This window comes from Magnolia sinica, chromosome 10 (assembly GCF_029962835.1).
Source record: "Magnolia sinica isolate HGM2019 chromosome 10, MsV1, whole genome shotgun sequence".
Lineage (NCBI taxonomy): Eukaryota > Viridiplantae > Streptophyta > Magnoliopsida > Magnoliales > Magnoliaceae > Magnolia > Magnolia sinica.
Genome location: NC_080582.1, coordinates 8,987,910 through 8,993,950, shown reverse-complemented (window position 1 = coordinate 8,993,950; position 6,041 = coordinate 8,987,910).

Below are 6,041 nucleotides of genomic sequence, written 5' to 3'. Positions count from 1 at the left end.
TGTTGAATGAACATCGACCATTAAAACTTTTTGAGAGCCATAAAAGTTCTGGATCAAGCTAATCTTTGTTTTTTCCCTTTATCTGGGTCTGTATGACCTAATCAACAGCTTGGATGTCAAATAAACAGTACAGTGGGCCTTAGGAGTATTTTAATGGTGAATATCCCATTAGTATTGTTTTCCTGTGGTGTGGTACACCTGAGATTTATATCCCTCTAATTTTTGGGATGCTCTAAAATGATCCGTAAAAATGGATGAACGGAGTGGATGAAACACATACATCATGGTGGGGCCCACACAGAACCGACCACCAGCCACTGGGCTGGTGTCAGGGGGAGTAGCCAATCCGTTTCCTGGCTCATGTGGAATCGGATTGCGTACTGAGTTACTCAGTACGCTCTTATCGTACTGAGTAAACTCAGTTGGGCCCACTACGAATGCGTGTGGTTTATCCACGCTGTCCATTTGTTTTTCCATATCATTTTATGGGTTCAACCGAAAATTGATACATATACAAAGCTCAAGTGGACCATACCACTGGAAAAAGTGGAAGTATTGATTTCAACCGTTGATAACTTTCTAAGGCCCCTAGTGATGTTTATTTGTCATCCAACCTTTTCATAAGATAAGAAAAACATGGATGAAGGGAAAATAGAAATATCAGCTTGATCTAAAACTTCCGTTGTCCCCAAGAAATTTTCAATGATAGATGTTCAATTCAAACTGTTTCCCATGGTGTGGTCCATTTGAGGTTTTTATATACTCCATTTTTTGAATAAAGCCTTAAAATTATGTGTTACAAGAAATGGACGGAGTGGATATAATGTATGAATGACACTGGGGCCCACGGAGTTTACTCAGTACACTTACTGTACTGAGTTATACACGATCCGCTTCCGGCTCATGTGGGCCCTGCAGACTTCTGCCTTGAAAGTAAGTCCGTACGTGATCATCAATTGCGGCATTTGGATCCTCACCGCACATGATAAAGCTGATTGCAGTTTCCACTCTATCTGTCTCAAGACATGGAAAAATGTTAGATCCAAGCAGCATATCCGGTAGGCCCACCTTGGAGGCATTCTTGGATAAAAAAGGGCCACTCTTCTAATTTGGTAGGCCGAACAAATACGTTGAATGTGAACTGTCCATTCTCTTTGTAAATAGCTGACCTAACAATTGAAGGGACAAGCGTGCTTAGGCAGAGAATGTAAATGGAGGGATCACCTGGATCAATACACTAGCTTAGTCGAGGTGGTGCACTCACAAGCGCATTTTGCAATGGACTCTATGCACAAAGATGACATTCTCTTCGTGGATCTTTCCTTCAGTTTTTCAGAAAAGTTATCCGAAAAAATGAAACAGATGCAATTGTCAGATGACCTATACCAAAAGAAACAGCGTTGATTGAACATCAATGAGCCACAAAAAGTTGAGACCAAAGCTGATATTTATTTTTTCTTTTCATCCAAACTTATGTGACAGATTGGATAGTAAATAAACACTGAGAAAAACATTAAAGTGCGGCTTTATAAGTTTTAAATGATAGTACAGCTAATTAATTACTATTGTTCTTATGGTATATGGTCCATTGGATAATTGGATCTACTTTATTTTTGGATGATGCCTTAGAAGGATGCGGAAAAATAGATAAACATTGTGGATACATGATACATACCCATAATACCCAAATCAAGGTGGGCCCCAAGGTAACCCATGTTAAGGGTCACACCATCTTGATATAGCTGGACATGAACTGAGTCAGCTCGGTTACTTACTTGTCTCAGATAAGCTCAACTCGGCTTCACTTGAAAGTTGGGTTCAAGCCAAATCAAGATGTTTAATTGAGTTTAAAATTTTTTTGAGCTGAGTTCAACTTGACTCAACTCGAAGCTAGGCCTGCCCCACATTTTTTATTTTTTATTTTAAAAAGCCACCTCTTTTTAGCTAATTGAATAAACCAAGCTGAGATGGCGTACGTGACTTAAGAACTAAGTTTAGCTAAATTTAAGTCGAGTAAAGCTGCTGCATAAATGAATCAAGCTCAGCACAACTCGACTCGAATCATCTCGTCCGGCTTTAGCCTTAGGTGAGACCGGGGTCTCGACTAATCTAATCTCACTGAAATGGATGGGAAGCACGAAATGCATTGCAAGAAAACACAAGAAAATGACAAGATCATTGGTTCATATTCAATGGGCCAAAACTGCATCAATTGGACGATTTGGATCTTCTAATATCCAAGTCTTTTTACTTTATTTTCCTTTTTCTTTTACCAGTAGTACCTGTCCACATAGTGCCGAACCAGATCAACGGATCAGATTAGCCGAGTGGCACACGTATGGCTGGCTATACTACTCACGGTGTAAGGTAACTCCTTTAGATCTCGAGACTACTCACGGTGCGCGGTAAGTAGTAGGTGGGAACGGATTGGCTACTCTCGCTGCCACCAGCCAAGCCCACCATGATGTTTTTGTTTCATCCATGCCGTCCATATATTTTTCCAGATGATTTTATGGTGTTAGTAAAAAAATTAGATATAGTACAATCGCAAGTGGACCACATTACAGGAAACAGTGTTAAATGATCATAGGCCATTAAAAACCTTTTGGGGGCCATAAAAGTCTTTGGTAAAGATGATTTTTGTTTTTTCCCTTCATCTGGTCATGTATGACCTAATAAATAGATTGGATGTCAAATAAACAGTACGGTGGGCCTTAAGAGGATTTTAATGGTGGATATCCAATCACTATTGTTTTCCTATGGTGTGGTCCATATGAGATCTATATCCCTTTCATTTTTAAGATGATTTTATAAAATGATCTGTAAAAATGGATGAACGGAATGGATGAAATACATACATTAGTATGGGGCCCACAGAGCACTGACCATCAGCCATCGGGCTGGTGGCAGGGGAAGTAGCCAATCCGTTTCCGTAGCAGGTCCTCTGTGCATGGAGAACAGCTCGAAAATGGCACTGATCAGATGATCCTAGCCATCCACCGCGTGGCTATCGAATGGACAGATAAAATAAAATGATCGGTGGTCTGAATTTGAAGAGAGAAATCAGGTGGTTAATCTCGTGAAATCACTTCAAATTTTGGGTTTGCTCCATCTTCATGGTGGCCCACAATATGCACGGTCCAGATTGCATTAGATATATACCACGTGTAATTAAACTGTGGTCACTCTTAACCATCTAAATCATGTGCGCGGATTCAGTCCGGTCGAGAAATGAACGAGTTCCGTCCGTCTTTTCAGTGGTGCCTAGCTCGATGTATATGCTGTACATCCACGCAGTCCATCCGTTTTTCCAGATTATTTAAAGGCATAGGCTAAAAAATAAGCATATCTAAATATCAGGTGGACCACACCACAAGAAACAGTGGTGATTGACCATTAATTTTTTATTTTTTTTAGACCACAAAAGGTTTAGATCAAGCCAATATCTGTGTTTTCCCTTCATCCTTGTTTTTTTTTAACTCATGAACACGTTGGATGGCAAATACACATTGCTTTGTACCTTAAGAAGTTTTTAACGGTGGGCTTTCAATGATCAGTTTTTCCCTGTGGTGTGGTCCACTTGAAATTTGGATCTCATTCATTTTTGTGCCCATGCACTAGAATTAGCTGGAAAAACGGATAGACAGTGTGGATATACAAGTTACAATACATACATCTAGGTAGGCCCCACAGAAAAGACATGTCGGAACTCAACCAGGCTGAATCTGCAGCTTCCCGACACAACGGCTTCCGTAGTATACAGTACACCTCACGTAGGAACTCGACCTGACTGAATCCGCAGCATCTCATCAGGTATGGCGCACTATGTAGATGCTCTGGCCAGAAGATAGGCCCGATCTACTCATCAGGTGGGCAATATGGTGCAAAATCAATGGGAGATGAAGGAAATACGACTTGCGATTCATGCTCCACATTTATGTGGGGCCCACAAAAATAGTGGACCTGCATTTTATAGTAAACATGCACGTGTCACGTGTTCACAGGAACGGTCTGGTGAGCCTGTCTGGTCTTTGGGCGAGGTGTTTCACGGGTCGGGTTAGGCCTAAAAGTTCAGGACCTATTATGGACGGCTCAAATAAAGCTCATTGCTTCATTAGATGGTCTCCTGCTGGAGTATAGGTCTGTGAGCGAGATCCGCTTGTTATATTGATTTGATGATATCAATCGTCCAATTTCACATGGATACCGCAACCGATGGATGGTGCTTGGATTGTTAGATCATTTGATCCCTGTGGATTTTGGGCCATGGTTATCCATAATGGGCCCACAAGGTGAATGATCGATATTGAAGCATGCACGCAAACCGTGCAGGTTGTGGGAGAGAATGAGGCCCAGCCCAGCTGGACCCAGAGGTGGGCATGATCGGACTTGATCCAACCAACTCAACTCGTTTGACTCGTTCAAATCCGACTCGACTCGAACCGAGTCGGCTTCGCCCAATTCAAACTCAAACCGAGTCGAGTTCAAGTTACCCAATAACTCGACTCAAAACTCGATTCGGTTAGACTCGATTATATCCGAAACCCGACTCGACCTGACTCTCTAACCCTACCCCGACCTGAACCTAAACTCTCTCTCTCCCTCCCTCCCTCATTCTCCTCCTCTTCCAGGCCCGACAACCACCCACTACCATCACCCTCCTCCTCCTCCTCCTCCTCCTCCTCCTCTCTTTCCTCTTTCCTCCCTCCCTCCCTCCTCTTCCAAGCCTAGCAACCACCCACCACCATCACCTTCGTCCTCCTACTCCACTCTCCTCTTCACTCCCTCTCACCCTCATCTCTCAATCTGACTCGGTGCCAACTCGACCTGACTCGGTACTTTTGACCGAATTAGACTCGGTCCGGATTAGTCCAGCTCGGACTGAACTCGGATCGAGTGAGGCATGTTGGACTCGGTCTTGAGTTGGATCGAGTTGGGGTCAGGCCTTTTCAAAACCGGATCGAGTCGAGTCGGCCCTAACTTGGTTCGACCAGCTCTAATCCTGCTGTTTCGATCCCGGGTCCGGATCCTTGGCGAGTGTTCTGGACTATGCTTGGTTCGGGTATCTAGTTATGGGCTGGGCCTACACAAACTGCCTATGGTCCACTTAGCTTCCGAGCCTGGTCTAAGTATATACCTTCAGTCTCTCTTTCCAAAGGTCACACGTGTCAGACACCCGTATGACTCACAAGCCCATTCATCAGGCACGCCCATCCTTGCCTACCTGGGCCTAGAATCAGGCCCATTGGCATATAATGCAGGCCACACAATAAAACAGTTTTGGAAGTTTGATTAATAACTGCCGTTCAATACACTTATGGCCCACTTAATGAGCTAATTGGCCTGATTTTCTGATGCCAGGGCTCGTACAGCGGACCATGAACGGCTGTGATCTAGCGGGAGTAAGATTGTGGTTTATCCAGTGTTTTGTACACTGGAGGAATTATATGATACCCGTGGCCAGAATCCTTCAACTGTACACACGCGTTTTAAATTCAGACAAGTGGGGCTCTTGATTAAGTAATCCAGACCATTCGTTTGTTGTCACTGAAGTGGGTGGACGATATCTCAAAGATCTCTTCAACATAGTGATCTCAACCGCTAGATTTTCCCCACAGAGATGGACAGCTTAGAAGAGAAATAACAACGGTCCACGTTCAAGTGAAAAGGGTACTAATGTTGGTCGATAGAATCGTCCAGTTAGGATATGGTTGCGGATATTCCCCATCCAAAGTGGGAATCAACAGAAGAACGGTCCAGATTACTGAATCACAGCTCCACTTGTCATAATATATAAGTCACTCCATTGAAGGTCCATTGGATCAACGGACTAGATCACCCAACCATGGGCCACACTACAGATGCTCAACCCAGGAGATTTTTGGGACATTTTCCATCCACGGTGGGAGTCAAAGGATAGACGTTCCGGATTAGTTAACCATGGGCCCCACATGTCAGAAATTGGAAGATATCCATTGCATGCCATCTAAAAATGCAGGCCACCTATCGAATTAGTCCTCCTTTGATAGATAGCCCATCCT